Here is a 24271-nt window from a genome sequence, read left to right on the forward strand (position 1 = left end):
GGTTTGGCAATTCATCATGAATAGATTCACGCCTGAACAACGCCCAAAACGAGATTGCCGTTGTTCCCGATGTTCATAAGCGAATTTTGTTTAGCGATGAAGCGCACTTCTGGTTGAATGGCTACGTCAACAAACAAAACTGCCGCATTTGGAGCGAAGCTAATCCTCAAGTGTATGTCGAAACACCGTTACATCCAGAAAAACGGACTGTTTGGTGCGCTTTATGGGCTGGTGGAATCATTGGTCTGTACTTCTTGGAAAACGATGATGGTGAGAACGTTACAGTCAATGGTGATCTGTATAGCGCTATGATTACTAACTCTTTCATTCCTGAATTGAATAACCATGATGTCCAGGAGATGTGGTCCCAACAAGACGGCGCAACATGTCACACAGCTCGTGCCACAATCGATTTATTGAAAGACACGTTTGGTGACCGCGTAATTTCACGTTTTGGACCTGTGAATTGACCTCCAAGATCTTGTGATTTAACACCGCTAGACTACTTTCTGTGGGGCTATGTAAAGTCATTGGTCTATGCAGATAAGCCACAAACGCTTGACCATTTTGAAGACAACATTCGCCGTGTAATTGCCGATATACGGCCACAAATGTTGGAAAAAGTCATCGAAAATTGGACGTCCAGATTGAACTACATCCGCGGCAGCCGTGGCGGTCATATGCCAGAAATCATACTTAAAATGTAATGCCACAAGATTATCTTTCGGATAAATAAAATTCATGTCAATCGAATAATCCATCGTTGTTTTATGGCAACTTAAAGTTCTATACATTGGAAAAAACACCACTTATTATATTTCAGGGTTACTTGAAAAAAGTTCACGTTAGATTGAAACTTTCAAAATGTAAAAAATTTAAAGAAAAGAGAACAGCTTAAATATGTTATATAATTATATCTAGATAAATTGCTTCACTTTTTTGTTTGATTTGATGTTAAAAATTGGAAAGACTTTCGAATACTGAAATTGTGTTTCATTATTGGAACTTAGAAACTTGGTCCAAAGATTAAGACTAAGAAATTATTTTTGATATAGTAGTCTGGTTACTACCAATTATTTCCCTCAGGCTGTTTTAATAATCCGGATAGCAAAAATACTTTTATTTTCTGAAAAATGGTTATTGCACGTTTTCTTGGTTGAATCGATAAAGTTGCCTAAAATTAATTGTTCTTTTTAAACGTCTTTTATAACGCTTTGCAACTGAGGTACCTTCAGCATTTGCTTCTAGCTCCCTAGAAAATTGAAATATATTTATTTATTCTAACTGAAGTATACGCTTCTATTTTGTAAGTATTTAATATCCTTTAGGTATAGATGACGAAACTTAGTAGGTTGTAACAAGTTTTAAGTTGTGTTTAAAAGACCGCTAGTGTTATTTTCATTGAAAGTTTCGTATCCAGTTCTAAAATCATCCGAAACACTTTTTTCTATATTTTTTCAGCTAAACCACTTTCAGATCGAATTTGGCAGCGTCACATATGTCAAAATATAGTTTTAGATATACCGGACGTATCCTTAACAAGTTTGCCATATTTCTAAACGATTGTACGCCGAAAAGATTGAGCCCTATGTACCTTCACATCTAGTTGCGAACGACAAACTTTTTATTGCCACTGACTGCATTCCTTCAAACTTCCAGAACCGCATAGCCGTTTTCTAGTGCTGATTATCATCTAAGTATCTAATTTAAGACTGACTGGCCGGTCTGTGTTGCTCAGAGACCTGTTTATTGCCCGGCAACGAATCAATACAAATTGTAGTCATTAAGTTTTTAGTTTTTAAATTTTTAAAAAATGACGGGTGCTACCATTTTGTAGGCACTTTAAAGGTAAAATTCTGTAAAAGTCAGTTGCAAATTTAACTTCTGCTCGATAACCTCATACATGATAATAACAAAAAAAAACCTTGCAGCAGCCTGTATACTAAATATGATTGATTTCATTGGTTTACTGACTGCAGCTATAACATTTACCATGATAACAATCAATAAAATTAATCCTGTTTTCGTTTGTTAAATAGATACGTCTCTCGCCCATAAGTGTAACCAATTATATTTTAATGTACCTAAATTGGCCCTAATGGCGGCGCTCCATCGTAGTACATTTTACAATACCACTTAATTGTTTCTTAATTATTTGATTATACTGGGAGCGCTAAGACAGACAAGATTAAGTGTACACCATACACAAATATTCAGAAATATGCCTAAACAATTTTCTATAGTTTGAGAGTCCAATTAACAACGGGGTTCATTTATAGGTAATATTTTTAAGCAAAATCTACACAACATAAAAATATTACCAAATACTTTATTTGTCGAGCCGGATCAATTGATCATGTTTTTTTTTGCATTTTGACATTTGCTCCACCAAACTGGACAATTTTGAACAATTTGTTACGATCACGAATCAACCTAATTTTTGTTTATTTTCATTTGTTATTTTTCATTGTTTTGATTACATTGATTAGATTTGATTACATTTTTTTATGCAAGAAGCCCATTGTATGGCATACCAAATATGCAGCGAAACTGACATTTCACATATTTGCTAAAACTCTGCATTATACATTCAGGTTCCGTTGAGGTCGAGTCTGAAAATGCGTTTAGAATTATATTATTCTGTGAATATATAATGAGGTTATTAAAAAATCATTACCGCCAACATTGAATTTGGGAATGGCGTGAAAAAACTACTACATTTTAATTTAGTGCGACGTATTAACGACATGGAACAACCCTTCGTTATTATACATGTATTACTTTTAAATTAGAAAGTAGAAAATGATGTTTTTATTTTATCCTGAATTAAAACCATATTTACACAGATTGTTCGATAACGCAAACCGAGCACGTCAAACGATAACAATTTAAATATTTTTGCATATTGACGGCAACCGATTTTTCCAAAATTTAAGGAACTCTTTGGTGTATTGCCGTCAATTTTAATTCGAACGCGGTGATTATTTTTATGGTTCTAATTAATTAATAATTTACGTTCGTTATGAAGTAAAATTAACGTTTTACCGAAAAAAATAGAAATATATAAATGTTAAGTATCATCAAAGCCTCGCTATACAATCATTCTATGTTTTGTAGAATGCGTAATATAAGAAGACTTTCAATTAACCAAGCATCTGCTCTTTTTCAATAAATATTGTTTAATTTAGGGAATATTTCGATTTTGTACTCAACATTTCATGCATTTATTGAGCCGATACTATTACTGTTATTGAATACTTAATATTAAAAAGTAAGTACATTTTATTTGCAACATTTATATTTATCGTCTATTATTTTTTATGGCATTACTGGAAATAACTGGAAAAAACAATTTGCATTGAGAACAAAACATAAAGAATACAATTTCACCATTAAACAAGCTTCATTGCCGGTGCGGCGCTTTCGACGCTTTTTTTTTCATGATTTGTATAAAATAAATAAAGCCGGACCCGCGTAATTTTTTCAAAATAATTGAAATCAAAGCCCTGTTTTCGCGCGGCTGATTAAAATGTATACAAATCAGTAACAAACTTTGCGTTTCAAACACATAACGACCCGCTGAGTAAAAACTACATGGAAAAATGTTGCGTCGTGTTTTAATGATGTCTCTACTAACGAAAGCCCCTTTACTGGAAAATTGCAAATTTAGGTTTATTTGCGAAGTTGCTACAAAAGTCTATTTAAATCTGTTTCGGTCCTTGAGCTCTAGCCTGATTTTAATTATAAATATATACAAACCAGACAACATAAAAAACATTTTCGATCCATATAGCGAATGTTATTTTTCACATTTTTATCTTTATTCGTTGAATAACTTTTGAATTTTTTATCCCATATCTCCAACGACCTGTGTGATACCAAACAATCAGTAGATAATAGAAATTCCATATTCGTTGAGAATAAAACTTGCCAACAATCAATTTCATCGCTCTCAAATAATGCCGTTATGCCCTTCCTAGGCAAAAATCATCGTCCTGAAGCTTCATCAAAATTCGGTCTATATCGGAGTGAAGGAGAAATAACAACCCAATCACCCGGTAAATGCAGGTTAGCAAGATTTTATAAAAATTGAACAAACGAGAAAGTAAACATCGCGAACGTGTCCCTGAGGGTTATAAAAATACAACAAGGTCGCCCGATGGGTCTTTGGAGGGACGTAATTAGAGGCTTGTCAATCGTTGAGTTGGCAAATAATAAATGACAATTAGGGATTGTTTACTTGCCGGAGACATACGCGTTTCGAATATGGCGTCAGTTATTGTTGCACGACAATCATCCTTCACATACCTTCTACGAATTGAATCGCCAGTTGTTATTTCATTGAGATAAAATTAGTAATTTAATTGTAATCTCCTGTTTATATAACATGTTCAGCTTTTATGTCACAGTAGCGGAGTTTTACAGACACAGAAATAGAAAAAGTAGAACTTGTTGTAACCTATAGAACATTCTAGACAGGCGTTTCGTTGACCAAGTTAGCATCATCAAAAGATGATTTAAACTGAAGATTAAAAAACTATGGGATAACAACTAATTTTCAGTTTTTAGTCTCTCACGGGGTATATTTTGAAAATTGTTTTGGAAGCTAATCCAAATGATCCATCCGTATATGTTACTAATGATTGGTTTATACTTTTTTAAAAATTTGCAACACTCTAGAAACGAACTTTCAAAAGTCAAAAACAAAGCAACCAGAACAAAGATAGCTGGTTGAACCGGAAATGGCCAACTAAAACTATTCGCCAGATATTTTAAAATGAAAGATAAAATATATTAAGTGCACCCTTTGAAATTTGTATCTAAACCAACAATCCAGTAGATTTAAAAAAAAAAAACTAACTTTAGCGTTAACTTTGACTGCAATAAAGATATTGGGAGATGTTTTGAAACAGTAGAGAGAAAAATGTGACAGAGTTGTTCGAAACTTTTGTCCGCGAAATAAGCCGTATAGGTTTTTTTCAAAGAAACTTCTACAAGCTACTGTTATACTTTTTTTCTACTCCCGTCTGCAAAATACCTAATTACACACCGATCTAACGTGCAGGAAGCGTCACTTTTCCACGTCAGTTTGGTTTCCCACCAATACGAGCGACTTCGGACATTTCCTGGATTTTACCGGGGCAATCGGATGATTTCAGAGATATTTCCCACGCTTGGAATTTTGACGTTTGTTAATTTTGACGGTCATGTCAGTGAATGTATTCTTGTTGTTTTGCGAAAATGTACCCAAAAACTAACGATCGTAGAAAAAGTATAGCAACACGTTCGGTAAACTTTTTAACTCACTCGTCTATTAAACACTTGCTCCGCTCCTGTCAAATAAACTCGTGAGTCAAATGCCGTTTACCGCACTTGTTGCATAATATACTATTACAAAACTAGCTAGTTCGACTCAACAAAAACCGACGCAGGAGGAATCCAGAAGTTTTATAAAAAGTAAAAAATGTATAGATCATGTTTAATAAATGTATAATAATAATACAATAATATGTTTAACAAATTTTGAAAAAAAAAAAACAAAATAGGTTGATTTGTTTAGATTTTTTTTTTAAATTAAGATTATTGAAATCAAGACAGAGTAATAAAAAAATATTAAAATTTAAGCAAATAGGTAAGCTAATTATTTCCCACTAATTATCTCAAAAATTTTACCAATATAATTCCATTAATCACAGCTGATTACCATTATACTTCTACATGTAATTATCACTGATTTCCCCTAAAATTTCGACAAATTACTTTGACCTTGCACGCTAAATTAGTCATTAATAAAAAAACAGGTTTTCCTCAGATTATGATAAGACTGTTTGAACGGCGCTGGTAGACGTCGTAAAATTTTCCGCATTTTATTACCACTTGCGCAACGTCCATATAAAGTTATAAAATAAATAATTATTTTTAGCATCTCGTGAGTATCTATCTATATCGGTCCAGATCTCGATCAGTGAAACAATCGGAATTGCCCGAGGTTGTTTTTTTTACTGACGCCGACGGTCACTTGCAATAAATATTATTGAGGTTGATTGGTGGGGTCACGGATAGTAAATTAATCAAAATTAAAAACTTACCGCACGCAAGTTATACGCGATAACGTTGTGTCGGTGGGTTAAACACAGCTTGCGATAAACAAACTGTATTTAAAATCCGATTAAAGGGGGTGATGCAAATTGGGCGCTGTGAGGGAGTTGCAAAATTAGATATTCTAGGGGGGATTTTTGAAAAGTTTTTGGGTTTTGGGTGTGAGCCCAAAATTGGAGAAAGTTATTGATGAAAATAGGGGTCCAATTTTGCCTCAATTTTATTTAAATCATTGATTCTACTGACTTCCCAGAACGGAGCTCTACTACTTTAAAAAAAAAGGGATTAAGGAACTAAAAATATATATTTTGTGTGCCTATTTGTGCATTTATTTCATTCAAAGATAAGGTAATCAAGAAAAATAGGAATATGTGCAGGAACAAGAACAACATACAGAATATATAGAAAAAGAAATATTTCATATTAAGCGAAAAGCTAGTTTATTGAATTTTATTTAAATTAGTTGAATTATTCACAAAGAAATGATAAAAGTTTGTTGCGGTTATTTTTTATCAAAAATGTTCTCCAAGTCTCTTCTGAAAACAAAGCCTCGGTGGACCTATACGCATATTCACGTTTTGTAGAAATCACCTCTAGAAGTTTGGACATGCAGTATGAACTTCTTACAAAATAGCATACACAAATTTTAATTAAACAAATTATACAGGTCCCATCTCAAAATACTTTCCAAACACCCCTGGTAGTTCAACTTTTCTTCATTAGTTACATTTTTAAATTTGACAATCAACTTCAAAATATTCTTCCCAAACTAAAATACTTTCCAAAAAGCCCTCGTAACTGGAGATGCTCTTAGCATTCCCGGCACAACTTTTCTTAAAAAAATAAGCTTCGCGAGTGGGGATTCATTGTTTTCTCATTCTACATTTTAAGTGCCTTAAATTTAATGGGCGAGAATGATAATAAACGATATTGTATTCAAATAAGTTTCCGTAGGGGAATAAACTAAATTATCCCATCGATCGGTCTTAATATTATCTCACTTTTAAGCGGTCTAATCTTCGACAATTTGACAAACATCTAACTTGACGTTTACAACAAAAGACTAGACTTTCGTTAGAGGTTAATTAGCGAACAGGGGAACTATTATAACAACATCGGTATAGATGTCTTGATCGCTGTTTGAGCGACGTATTACCCGACGCTGTGTTATTTTACGTTAAAACTCCCGGATGGTAAATAACGGTTGAGGGATTCTGTCGCATAGGTAATGCGTGAGAGCAAATTTGCCGTAGGTTATTTGTAGATCAGGCAGTGTTGGCGCAAACATGAGATTCTCGTTATAATTAACCGACAAATTCGTTAAATTTTCTGAATATGAATTACTACGATGTTATGATTTTTTCAATAGTTCGCGCATCCGCCACTTGTCAACATTATGCATTGTCTAAAAATTGGTACTGGGCACAAAATTAAGTTATATTACTTTTGGCAACGTTTCATTGACTTTATTTTATTAACGTATATTCTGATATTTGTTTCAAATATTGGGCGTCCTATTTACAAAAACAATATTTTGTTTAATCTTCCCGATCCTAACTAAAAGACAAAAAAAATTGGATAAACAAGCATAAAAAACACCAATGGTGTATTTTTTAAATTTATTCAGGTCTTGGAATAGGATTTTTTCCTACATTTGACTCTTAATCAATTGTCTGGCTAAAAAAGCTTTTTATATTATGCATGGTTACTGTAATTAATCGATCTATCTAATGGTATTAGCAATTAACTATCCAGCCAAACCTAAATTAACAATTTATCGACAAAAAAATGCATTTGTCGTGTTCTTCTCGATAGCGACGAGTGTTTTTTTTTTTTAATTTTAACGGTTTGTACCGCGTCGTATTTCCAAGAAGGACTAAATATCCGTCAAATTTGAAACTCTGTAGTTGTGTAATTTACACGACAAGTATTTGCTGCGTTAAGTAAACAATGAAAACAAAAAGGGAACATGTTGAAATTATATAATATTTTTATATAAATTGATGCAGATGCTTTTGGGGTGCCTTTTTACGATAAAAAATGTCGTTTCTTATGAGAAATTTAATGGCGCAACTCATATTTGGATAGTTCTACAACTTTGGAAGTTACAGGGTGATTTCGCAAACAAAAAATTTGACAGATGTTGATGCTTTTTTAAATTTTATTCAAATTTAGTAAAACAAATAATAGAACAATGGCATAAAAAAGTACAATACAGGGAAGAAAGTTATCTTGCAACAAAGGGTGGAAGTTTGTTTTTGTGTTATTTGTTTTTTAGTATTGTCAAGCCTATAACTCCTCGCTTTAACGATTTAAAGATGCAAAAATTATGCGCATCATATCTTCCTGAAAATCTGGTGCTGTTGTGGATACGGGATGACTGATTCAATGAAGGGTAAATTGCGAGAGGCGATTTGCATTTGTTTTAGCCAAACGTGATTTATATGGAAGAGTCGTAATTCAAAAATTAAAGCATATCCAAACTTTTTTTTTGCAATATGTGTTTCTTTCTCATTGTCAGAAATTTTATATGAAATAACCTCCAAATCAATAAAATTTCAAGACCTACATCCTCTATTTGCAAAAGAAAATATCGAACAACTTATACTTAGTTATTTGAAAATTTTCACGGTACGTTTAAGGCATTTTATTAATAAATATTAACAACATTAATAATAATAATTAATAAAATAAGATTGCAAAAAATTCAAAACGGCTGTTGCAGATTTATTTTCGGCTTGCGTATATTTGATAGGATTTCCGACAAAATCCAGGAACTACATCCCTACAGACTCTCACTGCCACGATATCGCTTATCTTTGTTCCGCAGATCATTTTCTTATGACTGTTGTAATTTTTAATAGTATATATATAAATTCCTTAAAAAATATTTCAGGTTGACACTGCTAACTTCTCAAATAATTTGATTTTTAATGTTATGCTTTTAATTTGTACTTTTAATAATTTTCTATTGTTCCATATTACTATGACATTTATCTATTATACTATATTTAATTTATCAATGTAATTATAACTTCCTATTTAGTTTTTAATTTTTTTTAATCGCCTGTTCTCTACTGTATATTTGTAGTATATAACAATATACAACAATAAAGGCAATTTATTATTACTATTATTATTATTATTATTATTATTATTATTATTATTATTATTATTATTGTTATTACTATTATTGTTGTTATTATTATTATTAACCTCTTTCTATATTAGAAAAATTCTCTGAGAACGATTCTTTCTACATAAGACTTGAAACTTAACCTAAAAACGTTCCATCAAATTATGGAGCCAACACGGCAACTATACTAGGAACACTTTCAAGGAGGAACGGGTTCCTTGAGAATAATAATTATTACGGAGCTTCGTCTGGAGACTGAGGCAGTCGACTCGGTTTATGTTTCAAGCCGTGTATCAAACTCCGAGGCTTGACAACGACATGCATGGGTCCCTCGGAATGGGCCATCACTCACTTGGCCGCATATTAGTCACCGGAGGCCAATACCGGACCGAAATCGGCGGTGCGCCAGTTCCGGACTCCATTTTAGCGACGGGCCATCTTTTCCGCAAAAATAATAATCCGAAACGGGCACAAGATAACTAGTTTTTCGTTTTCGTTTGTTTCGTCGCGTTAAGGAATTTCGGGCATAAAAGCGGTGCGTGAGTTAATTTGCGAAAATTGTCTCGGCCGTATAAAAAATGCGAATACACAGGGTGATCCATAAAGAATGGGCGATTGAAGTTTAAATTCTATTCTGAATTTTTCCCATTAATTAATAGAGCTTTTATAGTATAATAATAAAAATTGGCAGTTTTAGCGTCATATTATTTAGATAAACGGAATCGAAATCAAACTGTAAGTTTATCAGTTTATTTGCATTTAATATAGTTCAAGGTAATTTTTTTTTTTTTAATATTTAAAGTATGAAAATATGCGAGGAGTAATAAAAAAGCAATATTTAACAACAACCATTTTGGTAGTAGCAATAAAAAAATTCAACACAAATGTTGAAATTGTCCATTGTCTACCTTAATATATTGCACCACAATGCACTCTCATAAATGTCCTTGAGTGTTAAACAAAACTTCTCTATTATTTTTAAGTGTATTCTCGTCTCATTGTATTTTCTGCCGCAACTCCCGCAAATAATTAATTAATTAACAAGTCTACATAGAAGAAAGTAACTACAATGTACTGAGGAAGACGGAGAAATCCAAAATTTTCTCAATACCCGTTCTCAATTAATGAGAAAATTGAGTGTTGAGCTCATATTTGGCTGTTTAGTATCTCCAGAGATTTCATATTATTTATGAATCGCCCTGTGTTCATTCGGTTTATTAAGCTCAATTGGGAAAACTTTAACCGAAACAGAAGTATCAACATTAGATATGATTTACTGTGCTTCAATATTCCGGCTTAGCAGGCTAATTTTAGTGGTGTTTGCCTATAGTGACGAGTAGGAAACTTTTGTGATAATTTACGGCTTACTCGAGTTTTATGCTTTGTGCAAATTTAATTGAAATGTTAAGGGGGCCTTTTGATGGCCTCATCTATCTCCCCGGGGCATGATTTTAGTTCGCTTCTTTATGATTTTTTGTTTTGAATAATCCAAATAGAAATTTCGGCTTTTGAAACTTTTTTTTTCTTTCAAAATTTTGTTGCGCTGATATATTATTTTGCGAAGCGTTTATTAAAGCATTTTACAAATCCCCCGGCAGTACTATTGACCAAATTTGGATGAAACATATTCAGTTTGTGAATTACAGGACAACAAATTACAGTTTACGGTAAGACAAGAAACGAAGTTATATGTAAATAATATTTTAAGTAGAAGCTTGGGTCACATCATTCATTTTCTGCACAAACATTCCTATAATTGGTTTAGTACAATTATTTTTGCCATTTATATTCTATATTCCTATTCCTATTCATAACCATTGTTTTCATATTAAATCTATATTATATATTAAATTTATGAGCTTGTGAGATGATTCTGCGCAATAATAATTTGGAGAATTTTTGTCTTTGTTTGAACTTTTTTACATATTCGCATCATAAATATGGGATTTTTTTTATTAATGTTATGTTTTCAAAACGAAGAATAAAATTCACCTACTATAATTGTAACGTTTTGTTGCTATGTTTAATTTGTTTCTTTGGTGTGTCTACGAAATTTTCAATTTTAAGGTTGCAACAGAACGTTGAATTTTCAGATACTTAACGTACCATTAAATTGATGATTGATTTAGTAAAAAAATATATCTATATATAGTGTCCATTCAAGCAAAAGCTTGTTTATAAACGAACACATTAAAAACTTCTGATTTAAAGTCTTTACAGAAATTGAACAAAAATTGACGAGATTTAATCGCTTGGAATTAAAATATGGCACTTAATAAATGATGAAAATATTGAATAGTCGAAGATTTGGGTCCACTCCGTTTGTGTGGTCCTCGGTATAAAAAGAACAAATTTATTCAATTATTTCCAATCCATCTGTTGTCGACTTTTTTCTTTCTCTTGTCTCTCGCAATTAATAGTTAATTTAAGTTAGGTTGTAATCTAAATCAGTTGCATATATCAATATAGTTGTTAATTTTTAATTGAACTTTTGGTAAGATTTCGCTTGGTAATTCTACTGCACACCTGTTAGGTAGATTTTTTCAAAATAAATAAAACATATAAAAAGAAAATATTAAATTGTCAAAATTTTAAATTTTATGGGCGACCTTGTGGTTTTTACAACACTACATCCCTAAATCAACTCGTAAGGATTAAATTAAATGAAATAAATTTGTACAGAATTTCGTAATTTTACATCAAATTACGAAGTTTTAATTATATCATGTTCGAGCTGAAAATGAAAAATAAAATGACATATAAAATTTAAAAAAAAACATCTCGTATGCCCATTGAAATAATGACATTTACATAAGTGTCTGGAACTAGTTTTCTCGACTTAATAGCGCCAAATTAATTTTCGTCAGTTTGATTGAATGTAATCCGCAACAGTTATTTAATACCTGTCGGCCATGTGCACAACATCTCGGCAAACTTTTAGTCCTGACTTTAACATTTCTCATTAATGCACAAATTGAGTATACGGCGAACGCTCTAAACCATCAAAACGCATTAACAAACTCTACATCCGCCTTCGCAAATAATTTTACATTTTATTATACGCAAAATAATTAACGGGAATTTTTTTCAATTGCGACACACATTTCCCGCGGGAAATGTAATGGGTTCCGCGTTAATATCGTCACGTTTATTACGGGCAGAACATAAAAATTCGCCATAATGTCAAGATGTTCGTTTATATAGCCTAATTCCAAAACTCCAAGGGCCGGACTTTCCCTTCGGCAATATTACATAATAAGCATAATATGATTAAAAATGAATAATTGTCCCCTACTGGCGAGATTATTATTTTATTAGATTTTCCATTGTTTTTATCGCCAATTATAACAGCACTGAACCAAAATATTAATCAATGTGACTGAGCTTTGTCCTTCGGCTTTTGGCAGAAACCATACTTTCAAAGTTTCTCTAGACTTTGTATAACAAAGATACACCCTTTTCACGACATGTAATACGACAAAGAAGTCACAAAATCATATCTAAGTGTGTAATTGAACGAAGGTTCAAAATATATTAAATATTGTTAAGTATTAGTTAGGTATGTAGCTTGACTGTAATTTCAAAATAAAGGGTTTATGAGGGTTACTTTTTGACAAAAATCAGTATTTGAGCTAATGTTGATGTCAAAATTCTTGGAGTTTTCGCGATAAAGAAGATAAAGGTAAAAACTATATGTGTCCATATTGGTAGAATTATGAAAGACAAACGACTGTTCAAATCCATATTTTCATTTGAATTTCGTTTTCAACTTCGTGCAGAAAAGTTATAACTTCTCTATAGGTCATACTAACAATAAATTCGCAATTGTAATATCAAAACACTCCCCAATTTGCATCCACATGTCATCGTGTTAATTAAATTTGTTTCATATACAAATTTTAATATAAATGTAATACTTGCGTTCTTTTTCAAAAAAATAAAAATAAAACTTTATTCCTGTTTTATTACATTTAAAAAATACATTTACATTTAAAAAAATATACCATTGGATTTAACCTAAATACTTAATTAAAAACCCGTACAGTGCATTTTTTGCAAATCCGTTTTTAATTTAAAATGTTAATTATTTAGCTAAAAACAATTCTGTTTCAATAGGAAGCAACGTGCGTGGAAAAAGAACACCGTAAATATTGTTAATTGGTCAATAATGTAAAGTGCCTACGTTGCTTATCGCAAATACTTTTATTATTGATATTGCAAATTTAAGAAAATGCTAAAGGCGTTAAAGGCACAGCGCTTAATTGAAACTTAAAACATTAATACGGTTAATTTTGTACTAATTCTTTGTGCAAAAGGAAAAATGGGATTTTAAAATAATAATATAATTAATGTATCAATTCAACATTATAACATTGTTTCTACCAGTCCCTATAAAATACGACATATCATGGTGATAAATAATCCTGAAAAATCACCACAACTCAAATAGTTCAATATAATTTGTGGAAAAATAAAGGAAGAAGAAAAAAACTGAATTAATGAAAAGTTGCGGATATTTCAATTATCCGTACAAAATGCATCATTAAAAAAATCTAAGTGCAATACAAATAAAATGCAAATAAAAAAAACTTCGGTGAAAATTTAACTCATTGCTTTTATATAATCAATGAAGAGAGAGAGATCAAAGATCCACACTGAAATAAATATGGCAATCTTTTAGCAAATAGCAATAGCAAACGAGGCGAAACAATTGCAGATGCGTATACATAATCTATGCAAACATGTCGAATTCATGTTCTTTCCATAACATCGACCATCGAGTCTCTTTACAAACGGCCCCCCCTCTATTGCCATACATTTTAATCTACTTAGCAAAGTACCCGTTTGCGATACGCGGAAACGATGAAACATTAAATGGGCTCTATATAATAAATCTTTCAATAAAATGACCAAGCTGCATACAGACGTTGACTGAACGTAGTCAAAATCGAGGACGGCATATTTTATATAACGAGGTTTCTGCTGGAAGAAGCTTTCGCAGGATGCATAAGGGAGAGACGTGGTTTTAGAATTTCATATTCCATGCCCGGCCAGGCCGAACTTAAAATTAAATTATTTATATGTTTAGTTGTTCCATGCTTTCCAATATTCCGTGTTCCTTGTCGTGAGCTTGCCCGGTTTGTTTAATTTATTAGCCTGTGCGGCGTACGCTTCGCATTGTTTAACCCATCAAATGCCAAAACAATTTACGAATAATTACCTACACCAATAAAATGAAATACAGGATCGCTGATTACAGGGGCTGTATGCAGCGACTTCTGGCCTCGCATGTGGCCACTCTATGGAGTTGCATCATCTTTCCCTTCCTTAAGGGCAACGCTGGAAAATCCATAATATCGGGTTATTCTTATTCTTGGAGCAAACAAGCGATAAATCCAAGCTTGTTTGTGGAACATACTTTTCTCGAGAAACTTATGCAGTAAAATCATTTACTTGCTCATCTGTTGACGCGTTTCCGACGAACTTTTTACATTTCTTTCTTTATCATTAAAAAATATACAGTGATTACATAAAGTCCCTGTAACTTTTGAACCATTTGGTATATTTCGATGAAGTTTGAAATGACATTATGGGAAAATATTCTATTTTTTACTGAAAACTACATTTCCGTAAGTTAATTTTTTATGGAATAGTTTTATGCTTAGTTCAAACATCGGTTTTAAACACAATGGACTAATTCATTTTTAAATGGCGACTAATGATGTTTTAGCGTGACTGTTATTATTACTTAGCTTACTTCTTCTGCAGCATGACTTTGGTGAAGCAAAATATACAGAACTAGTGAAAATTAATTACTAATTAAACTACATAATTAGACAGACTACATAAGTAAAAGTTGAGAAAAGGAGAAATAAAAAGCAAATGTTTATTTTAAAAGATGCTAAAAATGCCCATCTGTATATCTTGACAAAAGAATATCCGATTAGAGAATTCTTCCCCAACATTATGGAGGGTTGATTTGAATTAGGGAAAAAAAGACCTTGCAACTAAAGTGTCACATGACAGTAAAGTAAACAGAAACTATTTGACTTATGAAAATGTCATTTTCAGAAAAAAAAAAGAGAATTGACTATGTCCCCATTGAAATTTGGACACCACATTCTATAACCTATTATTCCTTGACCCCATAAAAATTTATTATACGAAGGAGTCTTTGCTGACTACGGTGTAAAACAAGGCTATGGTTTTTTTAAAGGTTTTAAGGTTCTTAATAATTCACTTTGCGTCCTTATAATGCCGAAAGAGCATCGATAGAGTTTATCATTGCAAAGTTATCTCAAAAATATATTAGTTTCGTTATTATTAGCATTTAGATTTACATTACCAGTTAACATTAGCATTTATTTCAGCCTGGAGACTTAGGTTTGAGTGTTTGAGGTTAGAGTGAATAAAGTAAAATTTTCCAAAATAGTATCGTTGCCTTCCCAGAGAAAAGGTTTTAATTAATTGCCTTCATTTTTCTTATGTGCACCAGCAAGCAGATTGCAAAATTTTGAACCAAAATGCAAATAATAGTGTGTAGTGATCTGACACCTTGCATAATTTTTACATATCAATTTAATTACAGTTACTAAGTTAGTTTTCTTTAATATGTTTAGGTGCGTTTGGTATTTCTCAAATATCTTAATAAAATTCCATCCGAAAAAATATGGGCAACTGACTTTTTTGCATTTTTTTAGAATTCAGCAAAAAAATACAATTTTTTTTTAGTTTTTCTCTCTCTCGTCCCAAAGCTTTAGTTTCTTATTTCAATTTAATAAAAATCAGATGTTTCTTTAATTTATCTCGAAAACCAACAGAGATACTAAACAAACCCAAACCCAACTTTTACCTTTAAGTACTTAATCCGAAGACGCATTTTTTTGTCTTTTTTTTTAATCACCCAATCATCTCCCCAAGTTTGGACGAGTACTTAAACACCCCGTATAATCTTTTATCCAAAATTGCTTCTACGCAAATCCATAAAATTTCACCGTATTTAAAAGATATAGAAAATTTCCCCTCTCCTTTCTAGATTTTCTAGAATCAGGAACCAAAGTTTGCCTACAATACATTTAAATTAAATTAGGAGAATTTAAAACCTGGCAATGCTCTTCGGGTCCCATTTTGCGACGCCACGTCAAAAGAATAAAAAACGTCCGTTATTCCAAATTTATTTTTCGCCACCGAGCGATTTTCTTTCGTGAAACATGAATTATCATTAAAGCTGATTGCATCGCAAATTCAACATTCCTAATCTCGGGCGGAAAGAAAACTTTATTATACGAAAAAGTCGGTAATTTAAAATGAAAATCAGAGTCACTACGTCACGTAGAGAGTTTACCGCCAATTCGACGATCAGACTGATAGGGCGCAATTTAAAAAGGTGTTCGGGTCGGTTTTTGGACGTCGTTGTTTTTCGTTGCCGCTAATTTCGAGGTTAAATCATTTAAATTTGATTTGCCAAGGCGCAAATTCAATTCCGCATGATGCGATAAGAATATTCGAAGAATATATTATTTGATTGGCGGTGATCAGATCGAATTACCGACGAAGGTTAACAGGCCGTATCCAAATCTTTCCCACTGGAAATAAGTCGATTCAGATAAACCTACTGTGTCTTCATGCCAAAATTGCAGTTGTGAACCTGATCAAGATTCGTATTTATCATACAGTGTATTGAGTACCACTCTGAAAACCCTACGATTTGAAGGACCCAGTTCATCCTCATCATCCACATCATCGTATATCCAATTATTCATTTAATTGCGATGGTGTAAGCTTTAGAAAAAACATTCAAGAATTGCATTGATTTAAATGTTCAGCAAACAATTGACGCTTTAAAACTTCACCTAACTACTAGGCGCAAACTTAGTACTAGATTGTTGGTTTTGAGGCGACTAAGAAGGATTTTCTCGAATTGGGCGTATATCTGGTAGATTTTATCGGATTCCTAGAGGCTTCTAAATAACCATTATAACTTACCAATAATAGCAATAATATTTTTTTGGACCGCAGTATATTTGATTTTGGACTTGGACTATGGCCACCTCTTCTTCAAATCAATTTTTGTTCACATTTTGCCAACCTTTTCTATTTCTTGAAAAAGAGAATTAAATATTTTGAATTATAATAATATGAACTGAAACAGTAACCTCCAAAATAAATCAATAAGCAAAAAGTATATCATATATATCGTATAAACGACACTTAAGTCACGAGTTTGTTTAGGCACGAGCAGAACGCAGCGGAACGAGTCTTTACTAGACTGAAGACGTTTATCAACGTATCGGCACACTACGACCATTTGTTTTTGGATACATTTACTTAATTTAATTTAAAAAAATATATATATATCGCTCGACATAACTGCGACAAAATGAATGAAATCAGAAATAGGTTATTTATCTGCTGAAACAATTTAATCCACAGTTTTAAATTTGTTCACGACGTGATTCTGATAAATGTGAATTGTTTCATCCTTTTCCTGAATAGTTAAATGAAACAAAAAGTGGAAATAAATGTTCCACTTTTTTTAATGTTAAGATGAAGATCTTTTTCATGAATGTACATAATAATATTATGATAATACGGGTTGTTTCCATATCGTAAAATAAATGATGAAAAGATTTAAAAATTGCTTTACTTTAAATTCGTTTTTATTGCTGAGACCAACTTTTCCGGTGTGCGCCCGTGCAAATAAAAATATTTGCGAACCGAGATCGGTAACTAACCGATATTATGAAACATATATCAATATTACAATACGATAGACATGACCCATTGTAATCCCATTGAAGTGCAGCTTTTCCCGAACAATATAGCATATACATACTCGAATCCGCTCCGATACAAAAACCATCCCTTGTTACAACCCACATTACACTCATATACAGTACAAAAATGGGGAACAATTACTAAATCGTACTTATTCATATGCAATTTTAATACGCGTTTAAAGGGATAACTATGCGCGTCCACGTTTCATGTCAATCCACAGTTCAATCGATATTTTAAGACGCGACTGAAGTGTAAGTCCCACGTTCTCAGTGTATCTAATTCGTTGAAAAAACAAATCGTCTTTTCGTACAATAAAAACCACGCCTTTCAGCCGGCCCTGCAGCAACGCTTTTATTAAACTTTCAAACATAGTGAAGCAAGCTTTTAGAAACGACCGAGCTTAAAACTTTTAACACCGTCCTTCGTGTCTAGTGGACAGTCCACAAAGGCACCGGATAAAATCTAAAAATTTAACGCTACTCGCCGCCTTTTATTTGCTATCAAAGATGTGTAAGTGGGGTCGACAAAAAATACTTCAGTGTGCGAGAAGCTTTCATAATTGCGATTTAATTATACGGATCCCTCAGATTGTTTAAATCGCTCCCCAATCCCATAACTAATGAATGTTGACGTCAGATTTTTCAAGTGCACTTTCTTGCAACATAAATAATTAAAAATTATCATCAGGGCTGCTAAAATTTTCGATGTCGAATTAACTTAGATTAGATTATAGCCCACCGTAAATAATTAAAAGTAATTGAAATCTTATGGGAAACAAAAAAAATGTTTTAATGACAAGAAATTAAGCTTTAAACTGTGTTGTAGCCCTCCCTCGGACCAGGGAGCTGCTTAGACTGACCAGGAGGGAGTGTAGAGCACTAACAGGGGCCTACACAGGCTTGCAGGCTTAGGAGGCATCTTTGCTTGCTAGGCATTGGAGACGACCCGGAGTGCACGTGGTGCATGGAAGGGGAGGAGACCCCGTATCATCTGCTCACCGACTGCCCTGCTTTGACATGGGCAAGATTGGGAGTCTTCGGAACGGTCTTGATCGATCCGGAGTTCCTGACCTTCTATAGGAGGGGCGGCATTCTGGACGCCCTCTAGAGCGGTCTGGGGCACAACGGGCCATCTGATGGCCCGCGAGCCCCCCCCCCCCCCTTTAATACCAATACCAATACCAATAGATAGATTTCAACATCCAAACTTTTTGTAACCCTGATGATGATAATTTTTCTAAAAATGGTTAAACACAAAACAATATCATATTTCAACCACTGAAAACGGTATTTTTACGCCTGTAAGAAAAAGAAAAAATTTATATTATAAATTTAAAAAATATGAATAATTTAATATGTAAATATTATAAATTAAAAAAATATGTATTTTATGCCGAGAAATGTCTTGATGCTGATGTGTACCAAATTTTAAACAGAAATCTAAATATTTAAATCTAGAAATTTTTAACACTCTATATTATGAAAACGACACCACTCTGAAATAATTATTGGTTTATTGAGAAGGGGGGTAAGAAACAATTAGTTGCATGGTTAGAAACAAAAATAAAGATTTCGCATTAAATTTCTTAAAAATTTGGTGTTAAAGTCCAATAACGATAATTTTTCAAAACAGCCAAAGTAAAATCCAATTTGTGTCCTTAAAAACGTAATTAGAAAAGCGAAATAAAAAGGCAAAATTGAGAAGTCATTTTAGGTTGTAACGTCAAACATTTTATCTGTCAGCCTTGGCATTAAAAACTGTAAGAAAACAGTCCTAATCCGAGCTCCCTTTTTTATATATTTCAATAACTCAGAAAAATATATCTGCACTAATACTAAAATTTGCATGCGTGTACCTCAAAGAGTCACTATCGATGACTGATGATTTTTGTTCATGTTTGACGTAATAAAAAACTTAAACTTGTGAATTTTTAAATCTATGGGATATCAATAAAAATACCTAATATCGTTTATGAAATGCATAATAAAAACTATATTATCAAACAAAACACAAGCAGTTAAAACCAAAAGAAATTATCTACAAAAATTTCAAACATATGTATATTTCTGCTTAAGAACAGTGCTCGTGTGCCTGTATGTTACACATCCGAGATTTAACCTACAATTTCCTCTTTGTAACGTCCTTGAAGTGACCATCGCAGAACCTTTATACTGCTTCATCATTATTTGGAACTTCAGCAATTTTTTTCATTCTCATTCACCAGCTGGGAGAACTTCCTCATTTTCCCCTTCTGATTCATTGGTTTTCCTGCTTTATTTATCCACCGCTTGCGTTTTTGTTTCAAATGCTTTCGTTTTCCTTGGCAGCACTAAAAGGATTTTGCATGGGCCTTTCCAATTCTACTTTGTATGGTGATTGTGACTTGAAAATGTTTCTTCCTTCAAGTGTTTTTTCTTCAATAAAGCGACAGATGAAAATCGAAAGTTGTCACGAAGTTTCTACGCATGTTTAACTGAATGCGACGGAGAGGAGAAATTGTAATAAGTATGGATCAAAATATGGGCCCTGGCTTATATTCAGACCCAGTAGTGTCCCATAATCAAAGCACTCAACGTGTAACAAAATTACTAAGTTAAAATTTTATAGGGTTAAATACACACTCTTTCACGAGGCTTATATTTATTTATTGGGATTACTTTTAAAACAAAAATTGTTACTTTTCTTAGGAGTTTATTTTACATTTTGTCGGGTACTTTACTTTCATCTTGTTAGCAGGACAGCTTTTCTTATCCGCAAATATTCGTTGGCCAAGTACCCAAATGCACTAGCCCATACCCAGTGGAGCAAACACTTATTTAAGGAATTGGTACTTATTAATGATATCGGTGCAGGCAGGAAATTTTTAGGTGCACTTATCCATATATTTACTCAACCAGTAACACCAGTTGATGGAAGAAGTAAAGGCAGCAATAAAAGATATGGTAGCTGAGTGTGTTGACAAAATTTTATAAGAAAAGAGAAACAATAACATTCGGATCAGTTAAAATTGACAAGACAGAGGCATAGCTCAATATTTGGCTAACTAACATGCAAATCAGCACTTATTTCAACTAGTTGCTGCTAAGTTCGTTTTCGTTATGGATTGGTTGACTCTTCTCGCAGTCTTGAGTTTTATAAGCATTCGTAAAATTGTGTTCCCATCAAGCGGTGGAGAATAAATTTAATTCCTCCCCGTAAATGTTGTTAATGCTCTCATAACTCCTTCCATGAACTGGGAACGATCCAGTAACCCATAGTGTTCCTTAATTTTTATTTGTTTTGCTAATTAATTATGTCAGAACAATGTACCTATATATCCTGCAAAAAAAAAGAAAACTTCCAATAAATATTTGTTTAAAAGCAGCGCACAACTGTTCACTGCGCTTTACGTACTATTTAGTTTTAGTCTTTAAACTTTTAACGGAATTAGGTCCGAATGCAAGAGGGTCGAACTAAAAAGTTTTATAAAATTTTAAATGGGTAGGTATTCGGGGAGCGGGCGCGCTCTGCCGATATTCCCATGCAATTTTCTTATAAAGCATTTAGTTATCGAACATTATTCCGTAATAAAGCCTGAAAGCAATATTGAATTATTTAGTCCACGGTACGTTAAGCCTGCTTCGCGGGATATTGAACTTGAGATACTGGTTGGTTAATTTGTAATATAGTGTAGGCTTGCGAATTATATCTTTGGGGCATATTCGATTATACATAAATTCCCAACTCCCGATATTTACTAGGTGGAAACTGATACGCTCCGAGGGGGTAATATTCTTTGTGGGAGGTCGCCCGCTCGCGATAACAAATTTTGAAATACCCAGTTCTGTTGCGCGCTATAAGCTCCCTCAAAATAACGGGGGTGTCGGTGTTGAAGTACGGATAACTGATCGTCCCTCATTAAATTATTATTCATAATAAAGACTTCACAAAGTATTCCATTGTACAATGATGAGATATAAAACGCCGCAGACAACATAAACAAACATTCATGCATGGAAACCAGTTGCTCGGTGTGATAGAGTGGGTTTTACTTAATTTGTGGGATGCCGACTTTCTTCTGTAACACTACTATTGTGTCGTTATTGACGTCATTTTAGACAACTCGTTAGTGTTTACAGACTAAAAGTTTATTCACGACTTTCGTTACAATTACAGCGAAGCACGGAATATTCTGTACATAACGAAAATGTGGCTAGTTTTTTACTCAAGTTAAGCATATGCCGGGAAAACATTTTCATGCACCTATTCTGTCAAGTTTTTTTAAATATTTTAAATTAAATAACAACTAATGACATTCACGGGCGTCCCCACCAATCATCAATAAAACGCTTAAAAATCGGCAACCAGCGCAAACTGGTGCTTAGCATCGTCTCTGTAAAAATTTTGAATGAAGATCCAATCAATCATTTCATTTAAATAACAGGTTTATACAGGATTTAATTGAAATTATAAGCTCATGGAATTGAAATCGGTTTAATTTGATCGCGGCGAAATTATTTAATTTTAATTTAAAATTTAAAATTAATTGACCATTACCTAAAGTATGCAACATTCCCAAAAGAAACTAGAGTATTTTTTTTGCTTTCTTTGTATTTGAAAATTCCATAAGTATCCATTTCAAAAAAAGTTATTTTTTGAGCTAGACGCTTATTCTTTTTATTTTGAATTCTGTTGCAAATTAAAATTAAATTAAATGCACTTTCACACCAAAACAATACATGAAAGTTTAGGATACTGGATAAGTTTAACATTTGCCATTGAAATGTCAAATGTGATATTATGTAAATCAAAGAAAAACAAGGAGCAATATTGTTAATTTGACTTTGATTCTCAATTTTACCAATAAACTTAAATTCGTATACGAGCAAAAACCGTTTTATACAGTAAAATAATTATTCTTAAAACTCGTAAATACTCGTGTATATTATCACAAAAACCAAAATCCATTTAGAATGTGATCTTCTCTGTTTAAATAACGTATCGAAAATCTAATAACTCTTCTCATATCAATTCGGTGCACTTCTCAGATGAGTTCAAAAAGTTATCGGATTCAATTTTTTTTTAATGAATCAAGCATATTATTTTCCATTACGAGTGAGAATAATGGCGGATATTCAAAAAATGTATAATCGTATAGACATATTTAAAAAAAAAAACTCAAAATTTTTGCAGTAGAATATGACTCTAGTCTATTAAACATATTTAAGCATGTACCAAAAAGTTTCAATTTTGTGGACGGCCGTTTGTCCATCTCTTTGTTCATCTTTCAAAATCATCAAAAAGGACTCGAATTATGCAAAAGATACCCCAATGTACCTATATTGTATTCATAATAATGGAAGTCATTTTAAAAATCCTTATAAATCAGGTTTACATAAATGGGGCAATTTTATTTCTTTTTAAAGCAAATTTTATAACAAAGTTTACTTAAAATCTGCAATGAAGCATTAATTTTGTAGATAAATTTAATTTTTATTTTATTTAACTTAATTTAAATTCCTTTTCTTTATGCCGTTTTTCCTTTCATACAAAAATTTATATTCTATTACCCAAACCCCATCTTTCTATCTGTAAAGTTAAATTTGCGTTGCGTTGTTAGCGATTTTTTATGTATAACGCCACATCTTTCGTCTTATATTATTCTATCGATTTTTGGTAGTCGACATCGCAGGAAAACGTGTAAATATTTACATGCTACTCGTAAAAACTATACATACGCAACCATTTCGGAAAAATCGCCCACGTCATCCCAAAAATAATATAAGCGTTTGCCAATGCCTCACAGATATTCTGCTGGCGGTGGCCGCTGCGATTAGAAACACCGTCTGAAATTTAAACCCGGAAAACCGATATGTGCATTCGATGACGCATGTTTATTCGTCCCCTGATAAAGCAGCAGACAAAACATGAATGCAAGGTAACCAAACTATTCCGCAAAAGTTTAATACTTGTGAATCGTTAGTACTTACGTTTCTCGTATATTAATCTATGATAGTATATTATGTAACAAAATTCGCAAGCTTAATAAACGAGTGATTAATAGTATAATATGCAACAAGTGCGGTAAACGTCATTTGAGTCGAGTTTATTTGACATGAGCGGAGCGAGTTTTTAATAAACAAGTGAGTTAAAAAGTTTACCGAACGTGCACTTCGGACATTTTACCGCACGGATTTGGGAGCAATCGGAAGTTTTCGTGTTTTGCGAAAATGTACCCAAAAACTAACGGTTGTAGAAAAAGCATAGTATGCAAAT

At 32.7% G+C, this 24271-nt stretch overlaps 1 protein-coding gene across 1 annotated transcript in view; it reads left to right on the forward strand.

Annotated features, from left to right (window-relative positions):
* The window catches only part of LOC132699914 (uncharacterized), an 82901-nt gene that overhangs the window by 6450 nt on the left and 52180 nt on the right, over positions 1-24271 (forward strand). The window lies entirely within an intron of this gene.

This window comes from Cylas formicarius, unplaced genomic scaffold (assembly GCF_029955315.1).
Source record: "Cylas formicarius isolate icCylForm1 unplaced genomic scaffold, icCylForm1.1 PGA_scaffold_3__17_contigs__length_32017465, whole genome shotgun sequence".
NCBI lineage: Eukaryota > Metazoa > Arthropoda > Insecta > Coleoptera > Brentidae > Cylas > Cylas formicarius.